The following is a 22,902-nucleotide window of genomic DNA, read 5'->3' on the forward strand; positions in this document are numbered from 1 at the left end:
CCCCCAACATCAGGTGCCACCACCAAAGATTCCTACGTGTAGCCCATAGAACCCCAAAAGCAACGGGACGAGTTCTGGTCACATACTCCCTCAAAATGACATCCTGGCCTTCTTCTGGAACTCCCTCCCCTCTCAGACTCTCAAGGTTTCCTCCAGCGTGTCGGTTCCCACAGAGCAGACCTTTGGTCTGAGACCTGACAGTCCAGAAGCCACGCATGCTGCCGCGTGACGGCGGTGTCGCGGCTTGGGACAAGAGGAGGCCCCACGGTGCGGGCTGGGGCGCCAGGCACCGCGGCGGGCGCTGAGGGTGGGGGTGACCCCCACCCCGGGCCGCCGACTCGCTCCCAGAAAGGGGACAGAACAAGAGGCAAAACAAAAAAAAAAAGAAGAAGAAGCCTACGGCACCCGGTATTCCCAGGCGGTCTCCCATCCAAGTACTAACCAGGCCCGACCCTGCTTAGCTTCCGAGACCAGACTAGATCGGGCGCGTTCAGGGTGGTGTGGCCCTAGACTGCGGAGGGCGCCCCTGCCCCGCTCAAGAAGCCGAGCCTCTCTGCGCTTCCCCGCCGCCTCCTCCCGCCCCAGGCCCCGCGCCGGCGCTGACCCGCACCGGGCCGGGCCTGTTGAGTTCACCGGCCGGGTCCCGCGGGCTCCGAGGGACGGGGGTGACAGGCGGGGCGGGGCGGGGCGGGGCGGGCAGGGAGCGGCGGGCCGGGGTGGGGGGCTGTCTCTCTATACACACACACACACACACACACACACACTCACACTCACACTCACTCACTCACACTCACACAAGATGCGCCTCCACGGCTGGACTCGCCAAGGTGGAGACCTTCCAGCCCCCTTCCTCTCCTCGCCTGGCCCACCCCCAGCTCGTGGCCGCCGCCGCCGCCGCCGCCGCCGCCGCCGCCGCCGCCGCCGCCGCCGCCGCCGCCGCCGCCGCCGCCGCCGCCGCCGCCGCCGATTTCGCATGCGCGGGTCGCCCGCCCTTTGACCCCAGGCAGGGGCCGCCCTCCCCGACAACCCCTTTCAGCTGTGCCCCCCACCCTGTGGGTGGGCTGCCGCCTATTCCCCCGGGCCCAGGCTGGGGCACAGCGCATGGGTGAGGGGAGCGAGTGTATGGGGCGTCTCTCTCTCTCTCTAGGGATGTGTCCCATGGGTGGGGTGGCGTGGTTTGTGGGGCGCTGAAGAAATCAGTCCCCTCCATCTCCTACCTCTGGAAAACGCCCAAGCCCTTGGAGAACTGCCGGCAACGCGACCGTGGGGGCCGGGACCCTCCTCTGTGTCCTCCTGTGGCCCAGTCCAAGGGGCCTGGGCCTGGCCGGGGCTGCATTGGACCCCGACCACCCTGGCGTGTGGACTCGCTAAAAATCGGCGATTAGATATTGGATTCCAGCTTCATTGAGGTCATTTCACTAATGAGTGCACCGGAAAGAGTTTCCTAATCCATCTGTGAGGGTGGCAACTGAAAGAGAATTTTAAAGCTGACAGAATAGGCGAGGAAAGGCATAGATTTCCACACCCAGTAAGGAAGCCTTTCCCGAAATGGAAGAAAGAAACGAGCAAACAGAAACACCGGTAGCCCGCCAGGATCAGAGTCTGCCCCCGAGAGAAAGTACCCTGACCAGGTTCACCCGTGGGTGGGTGGCGAGCTAGCGGCATTCAGAAGAGCGAGGCCCGCAGTCTGTGCAGAAGACACCTGCACTCGGGTGTGTGTGGCGGCACGATTCACAAGCAGCTCCAGATGTTAAGCCAAGGAGAAGCCAGGGAGTTCCCAACGCCCCAGGTGTCCTCAGCCCACGACTGGCTGCTGGGGGAATGCGCAGCCCGGCTCCTTGTCTCAGAGCCCTTGTCTCAGAGCGGGACAACCAGGAGGTGTGACGTACACCCCGGGGTTCCCAGGAGGATCAGGCTGAAGCTGGGACTTGGCCTGAAAGTGTCCCCTCGCATGGCCACCCCCTTCCCCTTCCTGCTCCTCTACTCCTGGTGCCCCTCCATCCAGGGGCCAGACCTTAAAGAGTCACCCGCAAGAGAATCCTGGTCCCAAAAGAGCCTTCTGGGAGACCCGTGCTGAGAGAGGTTGTGGGCATGGCCCGCTGGGGCTCTGCCCCACCCAGGGCTGAGAGATGCAACCTCCCAGCTCTGGGTCCCTGCAGGGGAAGCGTTGGCAAGCACAGGGCCAGTCCTCCAAAGGCCCAGGTGCAGGGAGCCCAGGCCAAGCAGCCTGTGGAAGAAGCCACCCCGGGAACACGACTGCAGGCCACGGCCCTTCCCACCTCCTCCTCCTCCTCCTCCTGCTCCTCCACCCCCCCGACCTCCCACCCCCCCCCGACATGGCGCAGGGCTCAGAGACACCTCAGACACTTGCTACCCAAAGTGCAAAGGGCATCAGTTGCTCCTCCAAACCCCCCCCCTGCCCAGCAGACCGCGTTGTCCAGCCAGCCCCCGGGCCTCCCTGGGGTGCCCAGCACAAAAGTGCAGACAACCACCGGACCCTCAATCTCAGTTTTCGGATGTTTTTGCCACTCTAAGGTCCCGCAGGCCAGCTGAGCCTTCTGGCAGGACAGAGAGCCCCGGAATCCGACGTGGAGAGCTGGGTGTACGTCCCCACGAGGAGGCGGTCCCCACCTCCGCGGCTCTCCCCTTGCGGGGGGGAAAAGCAGCCACGGGGCCTCAGAGAAGACACCAGGCTGGGCGCCCGCCCCACAGTGGGGGCACGTCCCCCGCAGGCCACTTAGCGCCGGCCGCCGGCCGGCGGACGGTTGGGTGGCGCGAGACGCTGCGGCCGCCCTGCTACCGGGTTCCTGGGAGGGCGTCCTGGAACCAGCGTCCACACCAAGCCCTTGGAAGGCCCAGGCGACGGAGGAGCCCCGTCAGGCAGGGGCCGAGGACGGTGACGGCCCGGGCGGGGAGGAGCGTGTCAGGCAGGGGCAGAGGACGGTGACAGGTGACAGGCCGGGCGGGAAGGAGTCAGTCAGGCAGGGGCCGAGGAGGAGACGGGCTGGGTAAGGGTTAGGGTTAGAGTCAGGGCACAAGTCACAATCGCAAAGACCTGGAAGCGACCCGAGTGCCCATCGACCCACGAGTGCGTAAATGAAATGTGGCGCGTGGACACCACGGAGTGCTATTCAGCTAGGAGGAGCAGCGGTGAGAGGGCACCTCTCGTGGTTCTCCTGGCCAGAGCTGGAACCCGTTCCAGTAAGCCAGGTAGCCCAAGAATGGACACACGAGCACCACGTGCTCGCGCTCACCAGCAAATGGGTACGAACCGATGGACACCTAAGTGGACACAGAGGAATCACCTTCATCGGGTGGGTGTCGGGCGGGTGGGGGGAGGGGATGGGCATACACCTCCATTAGGAATGGGGTGGGTGCGCACCGACTGGGGGATGGGCGCACTTGAGGCTCTGACCCGAGGGGGGAGGCTGGGAGAGGGCAACGTACCCGACCTTAACATTGGTACCCCCACAATACGCTGGAACAACATCAGAGGTTAATGAATAAGAACACAGGGGGGAGGGGGGCACGGGCAACACATGTCACCTTAATACTTGGACTCCCATCATCTGCTTGAAAAGAGAGAGAAAAGAAAATGCAATCATAGAGATAAGAGACACTTTTTAAACATAATGAATCCGAAGAGAAAAGTAAAAGGAGGCCTGTGGAGCAGGTCTGGGTGTGACTCCGGATCCCCCAACATCAGGTGCCACCACCAAAGATTCCTACGTGTAGCCCATAGAACCCCAAAAGCAACGGGACGAGTTCTGGTCACATACTCCCTCAAAATGACATCCTGGCCTTCTTCTGGAACTCCCTCCCCTCTCAGACTCTCAAGGTTTCCTCCAGCGTGTCGGTTCCCACAGAGCAGACCTTTGGTCTGAGACCTGACAGTCCAGAAGCCACGCATGCTGCCGCGTGACGGCGGTGTCGCGGCTTGGGACAAGAGGAGGCCCCACGGTGCGGGCTGGGGCGCCAGGCACCGCGGCGGGCGCTGAGGGTGGGGGTGACCCCCACCCCGGGCCGCCGACTCGCTCCCAGAAAGGGGACAGAACAAGAGGCAAAACAAAAAAAAAAAGAAGAAGAAGCCTACGGCACCCGGTATTCCCAGGCGGTCTCCCATCCAAGTACTAACCAGGCCCGACCCTGCTTAGCTTCCGAGACCAGACGAGATCGGGCGCGTTCAGGGTGGTGTGGCCCTAGACGGCGGAGGGCGCCCCTGCCCCGCTCAAGAAGCCGAGCCTCTCTGCGCTTCCCCGCCGCCTCCTCCCGCCCCAGGCCCCGCGCCGGCGCTGACCCGCACCGGGCCGGGCCTGTTGAGTTCACCGGCCGGGTCCCGCGGGCTCCGAGGGACGGGGGTGACAGGCGGGGCGGGGCCAGGCGGGGCGGGGCGGGCAGGGAGCGGCGGGCCGGGGTGGGGGGCTGTCTCTCTATACACACACACACACACACACACACACACTCACACTCACACTCACTCACTCACACTCACACAAGATGCGCCTCCACGGCTGGACTCGCCAAGGTGGAGACCTTCCAGCCCCCTTCCTCTCCTCGCCTGGCCCACCCCCAGCTCGTGGCCGCCGCCGCCGCCGCCGCCGCCGCCGCCGCCGCCGCCGCCGCCGCCGCCGCCGATTGCGCATGCGCGGGTCGCCCGCCCTTTGACCCCAGGCAGGGGCCGCCCTCCCCGACAACCCCTTTCAGCTGTGCCCCCCACCCTGTGGGTGGGCTGCCGCCTATTCCCCCGGGCCCAGGCTGGGGCACAGCGCATGGGTGAGGGGAGCGAGTGTATGGGGCGTCTCTCTCTCTCTCTAGGGATGTGTCCCATGGGTGGGGTGGCGTGGTTTGTGGGGCGCTGAAGAAATCAGTCCCCTCCATCTCCTACCTCTGGAAAACGCCCAAGCCCTTGGAGAACTGCCGGCAACGCGACCGTGGGGGCCGGGACCCTCCTCTGTGTCCTCCTGTGGCCCAGTCCAAGGGGCCTGGGCCTGGCCGGGGCTGCATTGGACCCCGACCACCCTGGCGTGTGGACTCGCTAAAAATCGGCGATTAGATATTGGATTCCAGCTTCATTGAGGTCATTTCACTAATGAGTGCACCGGAAAGAGTTTCCTAATCCATCTGTGAGGGTGGCAACTGAAAGAGAATTTTAAAGCTGACAGAATAGGCGAGGAAAGGCATAGGAGATTTCCACACCCAGTAAGGAAGCCTTTCCCGAAATGGAAGAAAGAAACGAGCAAACAGAAACACCGGTAGCCCGCCAGGATCAGAGTCTGCCCCCGAGAGAAAGTACCCTGACCAGGTTCACCCGTGGGTGGGTGGCGAGCTAGCGGCATTCAGAAGAGCGAGGCCCGCAGTCTGTGCAGAAGACACCTGCACTCGGGTGTGTGTGGCGGCACGATTCACAAGCAGCTCCAGATGTTAAGCCAAGGAGAAGCCAGGGAGTTCCCAACGACCCCAGGTGTCCTCAGCCCACGACTGGCTGCTGGGGGAATGCGCAGCCCGGCTCCTTGTCTCAGAGCCCTTGTCTCAGAGCGGGACAACCAGGAGGTGTGACGTACACCCCGGGGTTCCCAGGAGGATCAGGCTGAAGCTGGGACTTGGCCTGAAAGTGTCCCCTCGCATGGCCACCCCCTTCCCCTTCCTGCTCCTCTACTCCTGGTGCCCCTCCATCCAGGGGCCAGACCTTAAAGAGTCACCCGCAAGAGAATCCTGGTCCCAAAAGAGCCTTCTGGGAGACCCGTGCTGAGAGAGGTTGTGGGCATGGCCCGCTGGGGCTCTGCCCCACCCAGGGCTGAGAGATGCAACCTCCCAGCTCTGGGTCCCTGCAGGGGAAGCGTTGGCAAGCACAGGGCCAGTCCTCCAAAGGCCCAGGTGCAGGGAGCCCAGGCCAAGCAGCCTGTGGAAGAAGCCACCCCGGGAACACGACTGCAGGCCACGGCCCTTCCCACCTCCTCCTCCTCCTCCTCCTGCTCCTCCACCCCCCCGACCTCCCACCCCCCCCCGACATGGCGCAGGGCTCAGAGACACCTCAGACACTTGCTACCCAAAGTGCAAAGGGCATCAGTTGCTCCTCCAAACCCCCCCCCTGCCCAGCAGACCGCGTTGTCCAGCCAGCCCCCGGGCCTCCCTGGGGTGCCCAGCACAAAAGTGCAGACAACCACCGGACCCTCAATCTCAGTTTTCGGATGTTTTTGCCACTCTAAGGTCCCGCAGGCCAGCTGAGCCTTCTGGCAGGACAGAGAGCCCCGGAATCCGACGTGGAGAGCTGGGTGTACGTCCCCACGAGGAGGCGGTCCCCACCTCCGCGGCTCTCCCCTTGCGGGGGGGAAAAGCAGCCACGGGGCCTCAGAGAAGACACCAGGCTGGGCGCCCGCCCCACAGTGGGGGCACGTCCCCCGCAGGCCACTTAGCGCCGGCCGCCGGCCGGCGGACGGTTGGGTGGCGCGAGACGCTGCGGCCGCCCTGCTACCGGGTTCCTGGGAGGGCGTCCTGGAACCAGCGTCCACACCAAGCCCTTGGAAGGCCCAGGCGACGGAGGAGCCCCGTCAGGCAGGGGCCGAGGACGGTGACGGCCCGGGCGGGGAGGAGCGTGTCAGGCAGGGGCAGAGGACGGTGACAGGTGACAGGCCGGGCGGGAAGGAGTCAGTCAGGCAGGGGCCGAGGAGGAGACGGGCTGGGTAAGGGTTAGGGTTAGAGTCAGGGCACAAGTCACAATCGCAAAGACCTGGAAGCGACCCGAGTGCCCATCGACCCACGAGTGCGTAAATGAAATGTGGCGCGTGGACACCACGGAGTGCTATTCAGCTAGGAGGAGCAGCGGTGAGAGGGCACCTCTCGTGGTTCTCCTGGCCAGAGCTGGAACCCGTTCCAGTAAGCCAGGTAGCCCAAGAATGGACACACGAGCACCACGTGCTCGCGCTCACCAGCAAATGGGTACGAACCGATGGACACCTAAGTGGACACAGAGGAATCACCTTCATCGGGTGGGTGTCGGGCGGGTGGGGGGAGGGGATGGGCATACACCTCCATTAGGAATGGGGTGGGTGCGCACCGACTGGGGGATGGGCGCACTTGAGGCTCTGACCCGAGGGGGGAGGCTGGGAGAGGGCAACGTACCCGACCTTAACATTGGTACCCCCACAATACGCTGGAACAACATCAGAGGTTAATGAATAAGAACACAGGGGGGAGGGGGGCACGGGCAACACATGTCACCTTAATACTTGGACTCCCATCATCTGCTTGAAAAGAGAGAGAAAAGAAAATGCAATCATAGAGATAAGAGACACTTTTTAAACATAATGAATCCGAAGAGAAAAGTAAAAGGAGGCCTGTGGAGCAGGTCTGGGTGTGACTCCGGATCCCCCAACATCAGGTGCCACCACCAAAGATTCCTACGTGTAGCCCATAGAACCCCAAAAGCAACGGGACGAGTTCTGGTCACATACTCCCTCAAAATGACATCCTGGCCTTCTTCTGGAACTCCCTCCCCTCTCAGACTCTCAAGGTTTCCTCCAGCGTGTCGGTTCCCACAGAGCAGACCTTTGGTCTGAGACCTGACAGTCCAGAAGCCACGCATGCTGCCGCGTGACGGCGGTGTCGCGGCTTGGGACAAGAGGAGGCCCCACGGTGCGGGCTGGGGCGCCAGGCACCGCGGCGGGCGCTGAGGGTGGGGGTGACCCCCACCCCGGGCCGCCGACTCGCTCCCAGAAAGGGGACAGAACAAGAGGCAAAACAAAAAAAAAAAGAAGAAGAAGCCTACGGCACCCGGTATTCCCAGGCGGTCTCCCATCCAAGTACTAACCAGGCCCGACCCTGCTTAGCTTCCGAGACCAGACTAGATCGGGCGCGTTCAGGGTGGTGTGGCCCTAGACTGCGGAGGGCGCCCCTGCCCCGCTCAAGAAGCCGAGCCTCTCTGCGCTTCCCCGCCGCCTCCTCCCGCCCCAGGCCCCGCGCCGGCGCTGACCCGCACCGGGCCGGGCCTGTTGAGTTCACCGGCCGGGTCCCGCGGGCTCCGAGGGACGGGGGTGACAGGCGGGGCGGGGCGGGGCGGGGCGGGCAGGGAGCGGCGGGCCGGGGTGGGGGGCTGTCTCTCTATACACACACACACACACACACACACACACTCACACTCACACTCACTCACTCACACTCACACAAGATGCGCCTCCACGGCTGGACTCGCCAAGGTGGAGACCTTCCAGCCCCCTTCCTCTCCTCGCCTGGCCCACCCCCAGCTCGTGGCCGCCGCCGCCGCCGCCGCCGCCGCCGCCGCCGCCGCCGCCGCCGCCGCCGCCGCCGCCGCCGCCGCCGATTTCGCATGCGCGGGTCGCCCGCCCTTTGACCCCAGGCAGGGGCCGCCCTCCCCGACAACCCCTTTCAGCTGTGCCCCCCACCCTGTGGGTGGGCTGCCGCCTATTCCCCCGGGCCCAGGCTGGGGCACAGCGCATGGGTGAGGGGAGCGAGTGTATGGGGCGTCTCTCTCTCTCTCTAGGGATGTGTCCCATGGGTGGGGTGGCGTGGTTTGTGGGGCGCTGAAGAAATCAGTCCCCTCCATCTCCTACCTCTGGAAAACGCCCAAGCCCTTGGAGAACTGCCGGCAACGCGACCGTGGGGGCCGGGACCCTCCTCTGTGTCCTCCTGTGGCCCAGTCCAAGGGGCCTGGGCCTGGCCGGGGCTGCATTGGACCCCGACCACCCTGGCGTGTGGACTCGCTAAAAATCGGCGATTAGATATTGGATTCCAGCTTCATTGAGGTCATTTCACTAATGAGTGCACCGGAAAGAGTTTCCTAATCCATCTGTGAGGGTGGCAACTGAAAGAGAATTTTAAAGCTGACAGAATAGGCGAGGAAAGGCATAGATTTCCACACCCAGTAAGGAAGCCTTTCCCGAAATGGAAGAAAGAAACGAGCAAACAGAAACACCGGTAGCCCGCCAGGATCAGAGTCTGCCCCCGAGAGAAAGTACCCTGACCAGGTTCACCCGTGGGTGGGTGGCGAGCTAGCGGCATTCAGAAGAGCGAGGCCCGCAGTCTGTGCAGAAGACACCTGCACTCGGGTGTGTGTGGCGGCACGATTCACAAGCAGCTCCAGATGTTAAGCCAAGGAGAAGCCAGGGAGTTCCCAACGCCCCAGGTGTCCTCAGCCCACGACTGGCTGCTGGGGGAATGCGCAGCCCGGCTCCTTGTCTCAGAGCCCTTGTCTCAGAGCGGGACAACCAGGAGGTGTGACGTACACCCCGGGGTTCCCAGGAGGATCAGGCTGAAGCTGGGACTTGGCCTGAAAGTGTCCCCTCGCATGGCCACCCCCTTCCCCTTCCTGCTCCTCTACTCCTGGTGCCCCTCCATCCAGGGGCCAGACCTTAAAGAGTCACCCGCAAGAGAATCCTGGTCCCAAAAGAGCCTTCTGGGAGACCCGTGCTGAGAGAGGTTGTGGGCATGGCCCGCTGGGGCTCTGCCCCACCCAGGGCTGAGAGATGCAACCTCCCAGCTCTGGGTCCCTGCAGGGGAAGCGTTGGCAAGCACAGGGCCAGTCCTCCAAAGGCCCAGGTGCAGGGAGCCCAGGCCAAGCAGCCTGTGGAAGAAGCCACCCCGGGAACACGACTGCAGGCCACGGCCCTTCCCACCTCCTCCTCCTCCTCCTCCTGCTCCTCCACCCCCCCGACCTCCCACCCCCCCCCGACATGGCGCAGGGCTCAGAGACACCTCAGACACTTGCTACCCAAAGTGCAAAGGGCATCAGTTGCTCCTCCAAACCCCCCCCCTGCCCAGCAGACCGCGTTGTCCAGCCAGCCCCCGGGCCTCCCTGGGGTGCCCAGCACAAAAGTGCAGACAACCACCGGACCCTCAATCTCAGTTTTCGGATGTTTTTGCCACTCTAAGGTCCCGCAGGCCAGCTGAGCCTTCTGGCAGGACAGAGAGCCCCGGAATCCGACGTGGAGAGCTGGGTGTACGTCCCCACGAGGAGGCGGTCCCCACCTCCGCGGCTCTCCCCTTGCGGGGGGGAAAAGCAGCCACGGGGCCTCAGAGAAGACACCAGGCTGGGCGCCCGCCCCACAGTGGGGGCACGTCCCCCGCAGGCCACTTAGCGCCGGCCGCCGGCCGGCGGACGGTTGGGTGGCGCGAGACGCTGCGGCCGCCCTGCTACCGGGTTCCTGGGAGGGCGTCCTGGAACCAGCGTCCACACCAAGCCCTTGGAAGGCCCAGGCGACGGAGGAGCCCCGTCAGGCAGGGGCCGAGGACGGTGACGGCCCGGGCGGGGAGGAGCGTGTCAGGCAGGGGCAGAGGACGGTGACAGGTGACAGGCCGGGCGGGAAGGAGTCAGTCAGGCAGGGGCCGAGGAGGAGACGGGCTGGGTAAGGGTTAGGGTTAGAGTCAGGGCACAAGTCACAATCGCAAAGACCTGGAAGCGACCCGAGTGCCCATCGACCCACGAGTGCGTAAATGAAATGTGGCGCGTGGACACCACGGAGTGCTATTCAGCTAGGAGGAGCAGCGGTGAGAGGGCACCTCTCGTGGTTCTCCTGGCCAGAGCTGGAACCCGTTCCAGTAAGCCAGGTAGCCCAAGAATGGACACACGAGCACCACGTGCTCGCGCTCACCAGCAAATGGGTACGAACCGATGGACACCTAAGTGGACACAGAGGAATCACCTTCATCGGGTGGGTGTCGGGCGGGTGGGGGGAGGGGATGGGCATACACCTCCATTAGGAATGGGGTGGGTGCGCACCGACTGGGGGATGGGCGCACTTGAGGCTCTGACCCGAGGGGGGAGGCTGGGAGAGGGCAACGTACCCGACCTTAACATTGGTACCCCCACAATACGCTGGAACAACATCAGAGGTTAATGAATAAGAACACAGGGGGGAGGGGGGCACGGGCAACACATGTCACCTTAATACTTGGACTCCCATCATCTGCTTGAAAAGAGAGAGAAAAGAAAATGCAATCATAGAGATAAGAGACACTTTTTAAACATAATGAATCCGAAGAGAAAAGTAAAAGGAGGCCTGTGGAGCAGGTCTGGGTGTGACTCCGGATCCCCCAACATCAGGTGCCACCACCAAAGATTCCTACGTGTAGCCCATAGAACCCCAAAAGCAACGGGACGAGTTCTGGTCACATACTCCCTCAAAATGACATCCTGGCCTTCTTCTGGAACTCCCTCCCCTCTCAGACTCTCAAGGTTTCCTCCAGCGTGTCGGTTCCCACAGAGCAGACCTTTGGTCTGAGACCTGACAGTCCAGAAGCCACGCATGCTGCCGCGTGACGGCGGTGTCGCGGCTTGGGACAAGAGGAGGCCCCACGGTGCGGGCTGGGGCGCCAGGCACCGCGGCGGGCGCTGAGGGTGGGGGTGACCCCCACCCCGGGCCGCCGACTCGCTCCCAGAAAGGGGACAGAACAAGAGGCAAAACAAAAAAAAAAAGAAGAAGAAGCCTACGGCACCCGGTATTCCCAGGCGGTCTCCCATCCAAGTACTAACCAGGCCCGACCCTGCTTAGCTTCCGAGACCAGACGAGATCGGGCGCGTTCAGGGTGGTGTGGCCCTAGACGGCGGAGGGCGCCCCTGCCCCGCTCAAGAAGCCGAGCCTCTCTGCGCTTCCCCGCCGCCTCCTCCCGCCCCAGGCCCCGCGCCGGCGCTGACCCGCACCGGGCCGGGCCTGTTGAGTTCACCGGCCGGGTCCCGCGGGCTCCGAGGGACGGGGGTGACAGGCGGGGCGGGGCCAGGCGGGGCGGGGCGGGCAGGGAGCGGCGGGCCGGGGTGGGGGGCTGTCTCTCTATACACACACACACACACACACACACACACTCACACTCACACTCACTCACTCACACTCACACAAGATGCGCCTCCACGGCTGGACTCGCCAAGGTGGAGACCTTCCAGCCCCCTTCCTCTCCTCGCCTGGCCCACCCCCAGCTCGTGGCCGCCGCCGCCGCCGCCGCCGCCGCCGCCGCCGCCGCCGCCGCCGCCGCCGCCGATTGCGCATGCGCGGGTCGCCCGCCCTTTGACCCCAGGCAGGGGCCGCCCTCCCCGACAACCCCTTTCAGCTGTGCCCCCCACCCTGTGGGTGGGCTGCCGCCTATTCCCCCGGGCCCAGGCTGGGGCACAGCGCATGGGTGAGGGGAGCGAGTGTATGGGGCGTCTCTCTCTCTCTCTAGGGATGTGTCCCATGGGTGGGGTGGCGTGGTTTGTGGGGCGCTGAAGAAATCAGTCCCCTCCATCTCCTACCTCTGGAAAACGCCCAAGCCCTTGGAGAACTGCCGGCAACGCGACCGTGGGGGCCGGGACCCTCCTCTGTGTCCTCCTGTGGCCCAGTCCAAGGGGCCTGGGCCTGGCCGGGGCTGCATTGGACCCCGACCACCCTGGCGTGTGGACTCGCTAAAAATCGGCGATTAGATATTGGATTCCAGCTTCATTGAGGTCATTTCACTAATGAGTGCACCGGAAAGAGTTTCCTAATCCATCTGTGAGGGTGGCAACTGAAAGAGAATTTTAAAGCTGACAGAATAGGCGAGGAAAGGCATAGGAGATTTCCACACCCAGTAAGGAAGCCTTTCCCGAAATGGAAGAAAGAAACGAGCAAACAGAAACACCGGTAGCCCGCCAGGATCAGAGTCTGCCCCCGAGAGAAAGTACCCTGACCAGGTTCACCCGTGGGTGGGTGGCGAGCTAGCGGCATTCAGAAGAGCGAGGCCCGCAGTCTGTGCAGAAGACACCTGCACTCGGGTGTGTGTGGCGGCACGATTCACAAGCAGCTCCAGATGTTAAGCCAAGGAGAAGCCAGGGAGTTCCCAACGACCCCAGGTGTCCTCAGCCCACGACTGGCTGCTGGGGGAATGCGCAGCCCGGCTCCTTGTCTCAGAGCCCTTGTCTCAGAGCGGGACAACCAGGAGGTGTGACGTACACCCCGGGGTTCCCAGGAGGATCAGGCTGAAGCTGGGACTTGGCCTGAAAGTGTCCCCTCGCATGGCCACCCCCTTCCCCTTCCTGCTCCTCTACTCCTGGTGCCCCTCCATCCAGGGGCCAGACCTTAAAGAGTCACCCGCAAGAGAATCCTGGTCCCAAAAGAGCCTTCTGGGAGACCCGTGCTGAGAGAGGTTGTGGGCATGGCCCGCTGGGGCTCTGCCCCACCCAGGGCTGAGAGATGCAACCTCCCAGCTCTGGGTCCCTGCAGGGGAAGCGTTGGCAAGCACAGGGCCAGTCCTCCAAAGGCCCAGGTGCAGGGAGCCCAGGCCAAGCAGCCTGTGGAAGAAGCCACCCCGGGAACACGACTGCAGGCCACGGCCCTTCCCACCTCCTCCTCCTCCTCCTCCTGCTCCTCCACCCCCCCGACCTCCCACCCCCCCCCGACATGGCGCAGGGCTCAGAGACACCTCAGACACTTGCTACCCAAAGTGCAAAGGGCATCAGTTGCTCCTCCAAACCCCCCCCCTGCCCAGCAGACCGCGTTGTCCAGCCAGCCCCCGGGCCTCCCTGGGGTGCCCAGCACAAAAGTGCAGACAACCACCGGACCCTCAATCTCAGTTTTCGGATGTTTTTGCCACTCTAAGGTCCCGCAGGCCAGCTGAGCCTTCTGGCAGGACAGAGAGCCCCGGAATCCGACGTGGAGAGCTGGGTGTACGTCCCCACGAGGAGGCGGTCCCCACCTCCGCGGCTCTCCCCTTGCGGGGGGGAAAAGCAGCCACGGGGCCTCAGAGAAGACACCAGGCTGGGCGCCCGCCCCACAGTGGGGGCACGTCCCCCGCAGGCCACTTAGCGCCGGCCGCCGGCCGGCGGACGGTTGGGTGGCGCGAGACGCTGCGGCCGCCCTGCTACCGGGTTCCTGGGAGGGCGTCCTGGAACCAGCGTCCACACCAAGCCCTTGGAAGGCCCAGGCGACGGAGGAGCCCCGTCAGGCAGGGGCCGAGGACGGTGACGGCCCGGGCGGGGAGGAGCGTGTCAGGCAGGGGCAGAGGACGGTGACAGGTGACAGGCCGGGCGGGAAGGAGTCAGTCAGGCAGGGGCCGAGGAGGAGACGGGCTGGGTAAGGGTTAGGGTTAGAGTCAGGGCACAAGTCACAATCGCAAAGACCTGGAAGCGACCCGAGTGCCCATCGACCCACGAGTGCGTAAATGAAATGTGGCGCGTGGACACCACGGAGTGCTATTCAGCTAGGAGGAGCAGCGGTGAGAGGGCACCTCTCGTGGTTCTCCTGGCCAGAGCTGGAACCCGTTCCAGTAAGCCAGGTAGCCCAAGAATGGACACACGAGCACCACGTGCTCGCGCTCACCAGCAAATGGGTACGAACCGATGGACACCTAAGTGGACACAGAGGAATCACCTTCATCGGGTGGGTGTCGGGCGGGTGGGGGGAGGGGATGGGCATACACCTCCATTAGGAATGGGGTGGGTGCGCACCGACTGGGGGATGGGCGCACTTGAGGCTCTGACCCGAGGGGGGAGGCTGGGAGAGGGCAACGTACCCGACCTTAACATTGGTACCCCCACAATACGCTGGAACAACATCAGAGGTTAATGAATAAGAACACAGGGGGGAGGGGGGCACGGGCAACACATGTCACCTTAATACTTGGACTCCCATCATCTGCTTGAAAAGAGAGAGAAAAGAAAATGCAATCATAGAGATAAGAGACACTTTTTAAACATAATGAATCCGAAGAGAAAAGTAAAAGGAGGCCTGTGGAGCAGGTCTGGGTGTGACTCCGGATCCCCCAACATCAGGTGCCACCACCAAAGATTCCTACGTGTAGCCCATAGAACCCCAAAAGCAACGGGACGAGTTCTGGTCACATACTCCCTCAAAATGACATCCTGGCCTTCTTCTGGAACTCCCTCCCCTCTCAGACTCTCAAGGTTTCCTCCAGCGTGTCGGTTCCCACAGAGCAGACCTTTGGTCTGAGACCTGACAGTCCAGAAGCCACGCATGCTGCCGCGTGACGGCGGTGTCGCGGCTTGGGACAAGAGGAGGCCCCACGGTGCGGGCTGGGGCGCCAGGCACCGCGGCGGGCGCTGAGGGTGGGGGTGACCCCCACCCCGGGCCGCCGACTCGCTCCCAGAAAGGGGACAGAACAAGAGGCAAAACAAAAAAAAAAAGAAGAAGAAGCCTACGGCACCCGGTATTCCCAGGCGGTCTCCCATCCAAGTACTAACCAGGCCCGACCCTGCTTAGCTTCCGAGACCAGACTAGATCGGGCGCGTTCAGGGTGGTGTGGCCCTAGACTGCGGAGGGCGCCCCTGCCCCGCTCAAGAAGCCGAGCCTCTCTGCGCTTCCCCGCCGCCTCCTCCCGCCCCAGGCCCCGCGCCGGCGCTGACCCGCACCGGGCCGGGCCTGTTGAGTTCACCGGCCGGGTCCCGCGGGCTCCGAGGGACGGGGGTGACAGGCGGGGCGGGGCGGGGCGGGGCGGGCAGGGAGCGGCGGGCCGGGGTGGGGGGCTGTCTCTCTATACACACACACACACACACACACACACACACTCACACTCACACTCACTCACTCACACTCACACAAGATGCGCCTCCACGGCTGGACTCGCCAAGGTGGAGACCTTCCAGCCCCCTTCCTCTCCTCGCCTGGCCCACCCCCAGCTCGTGGCCGCCGCCGCCGCCGCCGACGCCGCCGCCGCCGCCGCCGCCGCCGCCGCCGCCGCCGCCGCCGCCGCCGCCGCCGCCGCCGCCGCCGCCGCCGCCGCCGCCGCCGCCGCCGCCGCCGCCGCCGCCGATTTCGCATGCGCGGGTCGCCCGCCCTTTGACCCCAGGCAGGGGCCGCCCTCCCCGACAACCCCTTTCAGCTGTGCCCCCCACCCTGTGGGTGGGCTGCCGCCTATTCCCCCGGGCCCAGGCTGGGGCACAGCGCATGGGTGAGGGGAGCGAGTGTATGGGGCGTCTCTCTCTCTCTCTAGGGATGTGTCCCATGGGTGGGGTGGCGTGGTTTGTGGGGCGCTGAAGAAATCAGTCCCCTCCATCTCCTACCTCTGGAAAACGCCCAAGCCCTTGGAGAACTGCCGGCAACGCGACCGTGGGGGCCGGGACCCTCCTCTGTGTCCTCCTGTGGCCCAGTCCAAGGGGCCTGGGCCTGGCCGGGGCTGCATTGGACCCCGACCACCCTGGCGTGTGGACTCGCTAAAAATCGGCGATTAGATATTGGATTCCAGCTTCATTGAGGTCATTTCACTAATGAGTGCACCGGAAAGAGTTTCCTAATCCATCTGTGAGGGTGGCAACTGAAAGAGAATTTTAAAGCTGACAGAATAGGCGAGGAAAGGCATAGATTTCCACACCCAGTAAGGAAGCCTTTCCCGAAATGGAAGAAAGAAACGAGCAAACAGAAACACCGGTAGCCCGCCAGGATCAGAGTCTGCCCCCGAGAGAAAGTACCCTGACCAGGTTCACCCGTGGGTGGGTGGCGAGCTAGCGGCATTCAGAAGAGCGAGGCCCGCAGTCTGTGCAGAAGACACCTGCACTCGGGTGTGTGTGGCGGCACGATTCACAAGCAGCTCCAGATGTTAAGCCAAGGAGAAGCCAGGGAGTTCCCAACGCCCCAGGTGTCCTCAGCCCACGACTGGCTGCTGGGGGAATGCGCAGCCCGGCTCCTTGTCTCAGAGCCCTTGTCTCAGAGCGGGACAACCAGGAGGTGTGACGTACACCCCGGGGTTCCCAGGAGGATCAGGCTGAAGCTGGGACTTGGCCTGAAAGTGTCCCCTCGCATGGCCACCCCCTTCCCCTTCCTGCTCCTCTACTCCTGGTGCCCCTCCATCCAGGGGCCAGACCTTAAAGAGTCACCCGCAAGAGAATCCTGGTCCCAAAAGAGCCTTCTGGGAGACCCGTGCTGAGAGAGGTTGTGGGCATGGCCCGCTGGGGCTCTGCCCCACCCAGGGCTGAGAGATGCAACCTCCCAGCTCTGGGTCCCTGCAGGGGAAGCGTTGGCAAGCACAGGGCCAGTCCTCCAAAGGCCCAGGTGCAGGGAGCCCAGGCCAAGCAGCCTGTGGAAGAAGCCACCCCGGGAACACGACTGCAGGCCACGGCCCTTCCCACCTCCTCCTCCTCCTCCTCCTGCTCCTCCACCCCCCCGACCTCCCACCCCCCCCCGACATGGCGCAGGGCTCAGAGACACCTCAGACACTTGCTACCCAAAGTGCAAAGGGCATCAGTTGCTCCTCCAAACCCCCCCCCTGCCCAGCAGACCGCGTTGTCCAGCCAGCCCCCGGGCCTCCCTGGGGTGCCCAGCACAAAAGTGCAGACAACCACCGGACCCTCAATCTCAGTTTTCGGATGTTTTTGCCACTCTAAGGTCCCGCAGGCCAGCTGAGCCTTCTGGCAGGACAGAGAGCCCCGGAATCCGACGTGGAGAGCTGGGTGTACGTCCCCACGAGGAGGCGGTCCCCACCTCCGCGGCTCTCCCCTTGCGGGGGGGAAAAGCAGCCACGGGGCCTCAGAGAAGACACCAGGCTGGGCGCCCGCCCCACAGTGGGGGCACGTCCCCCGCAGGCCACTTAGCGCCGGCCGCCGGCCGGCGGACGGTTGGGTGGCGCGAGACGCTGCGGCCGCCCTGCTACCGGGTTCCTGGGAGGGCGTCCTGGAACCAGCGTCCACACCAAGCCCTTGGAAGGCCCAGGCGACGGAGGAGCCCCGTCAGGCAGGGGCCGAGGACGGTGACGGCCCGGGCGGGGAGGAGCGTGTCAGGCAGGGGCAGAGGACGGTGACAGGTGACAGGCCGGGCGGGAAGGAGTCAGTCAGGCAGGGGCCGAGGAGGAGACGGGCTGGGTAAGGGTTAGGGTTAGAGTCAGGGCACAAGTCACAATCGCAAAGACCTGGAAGCGACCCGAGTGCCCATCGACCCACGAGTGCGTAAATGAAATGTGGCGCGTGGACACCACGGAGTGCTATTCAGCTAGGAGGAGCAGCGGTGAGAGGGCACCTCTCGTGGTTCTCCTGGCCAGAGCTGGAACCCGTTCCAGTAAGCCAGGTAGCCCAAGAATGGACACACGAGCACCACGTGCTCGCGCTCACCAGCAAATGGGTACGAACCGATGGACACCTAAGTGGACACAGAGGAATCACCTTCATCGGGTGGGTGTCGGGCGGGTGGGGGGAGGGGATGGGCATACACCTCCATTAGGAATGGGGTGGGTGCGCACCGACTGGGGGATGGGCGCACTTGAGGCTCTGACCCGAGGGGGGAGGCTGGGAGAGGGCAACGTACCCGACCTTAACATTGGTACCCCCACAATACGCTGGAACAACATCAGAGGTTAATGAATAAGAACACAGGGGGGAGGGGGGCACGGGCAACACATGTCACCTTAATACTTGGACTCCCATCATCTGCTTGAAAAGAGAGAGAAAAGAAAATGCAATCATAGAGATAAGAGACACTTTTTAAACATAATGAATCCGAAGAGAAAAGTAAAAGGAGGCCTGTGGAGCAGGTCTGGGTGTGACTCCGGATCCCCCAACATCAGGTGCCACCACCAAAGATTCCTACGTGTAGCCCATAGAACCCCAAAAGCAACGGGACGAGTTCTGGTCACATACTCCCTCAAAATGACATCCTGGCCTTCTTCTGGAACTCCCTCCCCTCTCAGACTCTCAAGGTTTCCTCCAGCGTGTCGGTTCCCACAGAGCAGACCTTTGGTCTGAGACCTGACAGTCCAGAAGCCACGCATGCTGCCGCGTGACGGCGGTGTCGCGGCTTGGGACAAGAGGAGGCCCCACGGTGCGGGCTGGGGCGCCAGGCACCGCGGCGGGCGCTGAGGGTGGGGGTGACCCCCACCCCGGGCCGCCGACTCGCTCCCAGAAAGGGGACAGAACAAGAGGCAAAACAAAAAAAAAAAGAAGAAGAAGCCTACGGCACCCGGTATTCCCAGGCGGTCTCCCATCCAAGTACTAACCAGGCCCGACCCTGCTTAGCTTCCGAGACCAGACGAGATCGGGCGCGTTCAGGGTGGTGTGGCCCTAGACTGCGGAGGGCGCCCCTGCCCCGCTCAAGAAGCCGAGCCTCTCTGCGCTTCCCCGCCGCCTCCTCCCGCCCCAGGCCCCGCGCCGGCGCTGACCCGCACCGGGCCGGGCCTGTTGAGTTCACCGGCCGGGTCTGGCGGGCTCCGAGGGACGGGGGTGACAGGCGGGGCGGGGCCAGGCGGGGCGGGGCGGGCAGGGAGCGGCGGGCCGGGGTGGGGGGCTGTCTCTCTATACACACACACACACACACACACACTCACACTCACTCACTCACACTCACACAAGATGCGCCTCCACGGCTGGACTCGCCAAGGTGGAGACCTTCCAGCCCCCTTCCTCTCCTCGCCTGGCCCACCCCCAGCTCGTGGCCGCCGCCGCCGCCGCCGCCGCCGCCGCCGCCGCCGCCGCCGCCGCCGCCGCCGCCGATTGCGCATGCGCGGGTCGCCCGCCCTTTGACCCCAGGCAGGGGCCGCCCTCCCCGACAACCCCTTTCAGCTGTGCCCCCCACCCTGTGGGTGGGCTGCCGCCTATTCCCCCGGGCCCAGGCTGGGGCACAGCGCATGGGTGAGGGGAGCGAGTGTATGGGGCGTCTCTCTCTCTCTCTAGGGATGTGTCCCATGGGTGGGGTGGCGTGGTTTGTGGGGCGCTGAAGAAATCAGTCCCCTCCATCTCCTACCTCTGGAAAACGCCCAAGCCCTTGGAGAACTGCCGGCAACGCGACCGTGGGGGCCGGGACCCTCCTCTGTGTCCTCCTGTGGCCCAGTCCAAGGGGCCTGGGCCTGGCCGGGGCTGCATTGGACCCCGACCACCCTGGCGTGTGGACTCGCTAAAAATCGGCGATTAGATATTGGATTCCAGCTTCATTGAGGTCATTTCACTAATGAGTGCACCGGAAAGAGTTTCCTAATCCATCTGTGAGGGTGGCAACTGAAAGAGAATTTTAAAGCTGACAGAATAGGCGAGGAAAGGCATAGGAGATTTCCACACCCAGTAAGGAAGCCTTTCCCGAAATGGAAGAAAGAAACGAGCAAACAGAAACACCGGTAGCCCGCCAGGATCAGAGTCTGCCCCCGAGAGAAAGTACCCTGACCAGGTTCACCCGTGGGTGGGTGGCGAGCTAGCGGCATTCAGAAGAGCGAGGCCCGCAGTCTGTGCAGAAGACACCTGCACTCGGGTGTGTGTGGCGGCACGATTCACAAGCAGCTCCAGATGTTAAGCCAAGGAGAAGCCAGGGAGTTCCCAACGCCCCAGGTGTCCTCAGCCCACGACTGGCTGCTGGGGGAATGCGCAGCCCGGCTCCTTGTCTCAGAGCCCTTGTCTCAGAGCGGGACAACCAGGAGGTGTGACGTACACCCCGGGGTTCCCAGGAGGATCAGGCTGAAGCTGGGACTTGGCCTGAAAGTGTCCCCTCGCATGGCCACCCCCTTCCCCTTCCTGCTCCTCTACTCCTGGTGCCCCTCCATCCAGGGGCCAGACCTTAAAGAGTCACCCGCAAGAGAATCCTGGTCCCAAAAGAGCCTTCTGGGAGACCCGTGCTGAGAGAGGTTGTGGGCATGGCCCGCTGGGGCTCTGCCCCACCCAGGGCTGAGAGATGCAACCTCCCAGCTCTGGGTCCCTGCAGGGGAAGCGTTGGCAAGCACAGGGCCAGTCCTCCAAAGGCCCAGGTGCAGGGAGCCCAGGCCAAGCAGCCTGTGGAAGAAGCCACCCCGGGAACACGACTGCAGGCCACGGCCCTTCCCACCTCCTCCTCCTCCTCCTCCTGCTCCTCCACCCCCCCGACCTCCCACCCCCCCCCGACATGGCGCAGGGCTCAGAGACACCTCAGACACTTGCTACCCAAAGTGCAAAGGGCATCAGTTGCTCCTCCAAACCCCCCCCCTGCCCAGCAGACCGCGTTGTCCAGCCAGCCCCCGGGCCTCCCTGGGGTGCCCAGCACAAAAGTGCAGACAACCACCGGACCCTCAATCTCAGTTTTCGGATGTTTTTGCCACTCTAAGGTCCCGCAGGCCAGCTGAGCCTTCTGGCAGGACAGAGAGCCCCGGAATCCGACGTGGAGAGCTGGGTGTACGTCCCCACGAGGAGGCGGTCCCCACCTCCGCGGCTCTCCCCTTGCGGGGGGGAAAAGCAGCCACGGGGCCTCAGAGAAGACACCAGGCTGGGCGCCCGCCCCACAGTGGGGGCACGTCCCCCGCAGGCCACTTAGCGCCGGCCGCCGGCCGGCGGACGGTTGGGTGGCGCGAGACGCTGCGGCCGCCCTGCTACCGGGTTCCTGGGAGGGCGTCCTGGAACCAGCGTCCACACCAAGCCCTTGGAAGGCCCAGGCGACGGAGGAGCCCCGTCAGGCAGGGGCCGAGGACGGTGACGGCCCGGGCGGGGAGGAGCGTGTCAGGCAGGGGCAGAGGACGGTGACAGGTGACAGGCCGGGCGGGAAGGAGTCAGTCAGGCAGGGGCCGAGGAGGAGACGGGCTGGGTAAGGGTTAGGGTTAGAGTCAGGGCACAAGTCACAATCGCAAAGACCTGGAAGCGACCCGAGTGCCCATCGACCCACGAGTGCGTAAATGAAATGTGGCGCGTGGACACCACGGAGTGCTATTCAGCTAGGAGGAGCAGCGGTGAGAGGGCACCTCTCGTGGTTCTCCTGGCCAGAGCTGGAACCCGTTCCAGTAAGCCAGGTAGCCCAAGAATGGACACACGAGCACCACGTGCTCGCGCTCACCAGCAAATGGGTACGAACCGATGGACACCTAAGTGGACACAGAGGAATCACCTTCATCGGGTGGGTGTCGGGCGGGTAGGGGGAGGGGATGGGCATACACCTCCATTAGGAATGGGGTGGGTGCGCACCGACTGGGGGATGGGCGCACTTGAGGCTCTGACCCGAGGGGGGAGGCTGGGAGAGGGCAACGTACCCGACCTTAACATTGGTACCCCCACAATACGCTGGAACAACATCAGAGGTTAATGAATAAGAACACAGGGGGGAGGGGGGCACGGGCAACACATGTCACCTTAATACTTGGACTCCCATCATCTGCTTGAAAAGAGAGAGAAAAGAAAATGCAATCATAGAGATAAGAGACACTTTTTAAACATAATGAATCCGAAGAGAAAAGTAAAAGGAGGCCTGTGGAGCAGGTCTGGGTGTGACTCCGGATCCCCCAACATCAGGTGCCACCACCAAAGATTCCTACGTGTAGCCCATAGAACCCCAAAAGCAACGGGACGAGTTCTGGTCACATACTCCCTCCAAATGACATCCTGGCCTTCTTCTGGAACTCCCTCCCCTCTCAGACTCTCAAGGTTTCCTCCAGCGTGTCGGTTCCCACAGAGCAGACCTTTGGTCTGAGACCTGACAGTCCAGAAGCCACGCATGCTGCCGCGTGACGGCGGTGTCGCGGCTTGGGACAAGAGGAGGCCCCACGGTGCGGGCTGGGGCGCCAGGCACCGCGGCGGGCGCTGAGGGTGGGGGTGACCCCCACCCCGGGCCGCCGACTCGCTCCCAGAAAGGGGACAGAACAAGAGGCAAAACAAAAAAAAAAAGAAGAAGAAGCCTACGGCACCCGGTATTCCCAGGCGGTCTCCCATCCAAGTACTAACCAGGCCCGACCCTGCTTAGCTTCCGAGACCAGACGAGATCGGGCGCGTTCAGGGTGGTGTGGCCCTAGACTGCGGAGGGCGCCCCTGCCCCGCTCAAGAAGCCGAGCCTCTCTGCGCTTCCCCGCCGCCTCCTCCCGCCCCAGGCCCCGCGCCGGCGCTGACCCGCACCGGGCCGGGCCTGTTGAGTTCACCGGCCGGGTCCCGCGGGCTCCGAGGGACGGGGGTGACAGGCGGGGCGGGGCCAGGCGGGGCGGGGCGGGCAGGGAGCGGCGGGCCGGGGTGGGGGGCTGTCTCTCTATACACACACACACACACACACACACACACTCACACTCACACTCACT

General features: G+C 63.9%; 7 non-coding genes across 7 annotated transcripts; all 7 read right to left on the reverse strand.

Moving 5' to 3' along the window:
• Positions 1-393: 393 nt before the first annotated feature.
• Positions 394-512, reverse strand: LOC142873018 (5S ribosomal RNA). The gene has a single exon (XR_012921124.1). It is a non-coding gene; the product is annotated as a 5S ribosomal RNA (ribosomal RNA).
• Positions 513-4,086: 3,574 nt separating this feature from the next.
• Positions 4,087-4,205, reverse strand: LOC142873003 (5S ribosomal RNA). The gene has a single exon (XR_012921109.1). It is a non-coding gene; the product is annotated as a 5S ribosomal RNA (ribosomal RNA).
• A 3,553-nt stretch (positions 4,206-7,758) lies between these two features.
• LOC142873019 (5S ribosomal RNA) lies at positions 7,759-7,877 on the reverse strand. Its single transcript, XR_012921125.1, has one exon. It is a non-coding gene; the product is annotated as a 5S ribosomal RNA (ribosomal RNA).
• A 3,559-nt stretch (positions 7,878-11,436) lies between these two features.
• On the reverse strand, positions 11,437-11,555 carry LOC142873004 (5S ribosomal RNA). Its single transcript, XR_012921110.1, has one exon. It is a non-coding gene; the product is annotated as a 5S ribosomal RNA (ribosomal RNA).
• Positions 11,556-15,108: 3,553 nt separating this feature from the next.
• Positions 15,109-15,227, reverse strand: LOC142873020 (5S ribosomal RNA). The gene has a single exon (XR_012921126.1). It is a non-coding gene; the product is annotated as a 5S ribosomal RNA (ribosomal RNA).
• A 3,618-nt stretch (positions 15,228-18,845) lies between these two features.
• On the reverse strand, positions 18,846-18,964 carry LOC142873005 (5S ribosomal RNA). The gene has a single exon (XR_012921111.1). It is a non-coding gene; the product is annotated as a 5S ribosomal RNA (ribosomal RNA).
• Positions 18,965-22,509: 3,545 nt separating this feature from the next.
• LOC142873006 (5S ribosomal RNA) lies at positions 22,510-22,628 on the reverse strand. The gene has a single exon (XR_012921112.1). It is a non-coding gene; the product is annotated as a 5S ribosomal RNA (ribosomal RNA).
• Between the last annotated feature and the right edge of the window lie 274 nt (positions 22,629-22,902).

The sequence above is a fragment of the Microcebus murinus genome, chromosome 9, assembly GCF_040939455.1.
Source record: "Microcebus murinus isolate Inina chromosome 9, M.murinus_Inina_mat1.0, whole genome shotgun sequence".
In the NCBI taxonomy this organism is placed as follows: Eukaryota; Metazoa; Chordata; class Mammalia; order Primates; family Cheirogaleidae; genus Microcebus; species Microcebus murinus.